Genomic DNA, 426 nt, shown 5'->3' on the forward strand with positions numbered 1-426 from the left:
GTATGCTTTTTTAATGAAGCAGAGGTTAAATTGAGCACACCCATTCCACCTTTGTCCTGTTTCTATGTTTTAAACAGTTATCTACATCTTCTCTCAGTACTTAATTTTATACTGTAATACCCATCTGAAAAACTGCACCTCATTCATTTATTTCCTTTGTTTCCAATACTGAAATTGTCAACTATAACCCTGTGGCTCATTGAGATCCGACATGAAACACAACCACATTTCCTTCATGTTAGAGGTGTTTGCTTGGGAATTTTTTAGTTTATTGATGTTTACCTACCCAGTCAATGAGAATTTTTGTTAAGTAGTGATATATACATGGCAATGAAAATTATAGTGTAATTTGCCTCTATTACTTCCTGATATCAGGATTCTGCTGCACTGCAAATTTCATGTCTGTTGTTATTATTTGTTTGACAG

The 426-nt window shown here is 33.8% G+C and overlaps 1 protein-coding gene across 5 annotated transcripts in view; it reads left to right on the forward strand.

Moving 5' to 3' along the window:
• EPHA7 (EPH receptor A7) overlaps positions 1 to 426 on the forward strand; it is a 194,448-nt gene that overhangs the window by 162,222 nt on the left and 31,800 nt on the right. The gene's annotated exons all lie outside the window — the stretch shown is intronic.

Source organism: Pseudopipra pipra, chromosome 3 (genome assembly GCF_036250125.1).
Source record: "Pseudopipra pipra isolate bDixPip1 chromosome 3, bDixPip1.hap1, whole genome shotgun sequence".
NCBI lineage: Eukaryota > Metazoa > Chordata > Aves > Passeriformes > Pipridae > Pseudopipra > Pseudopipra pipra.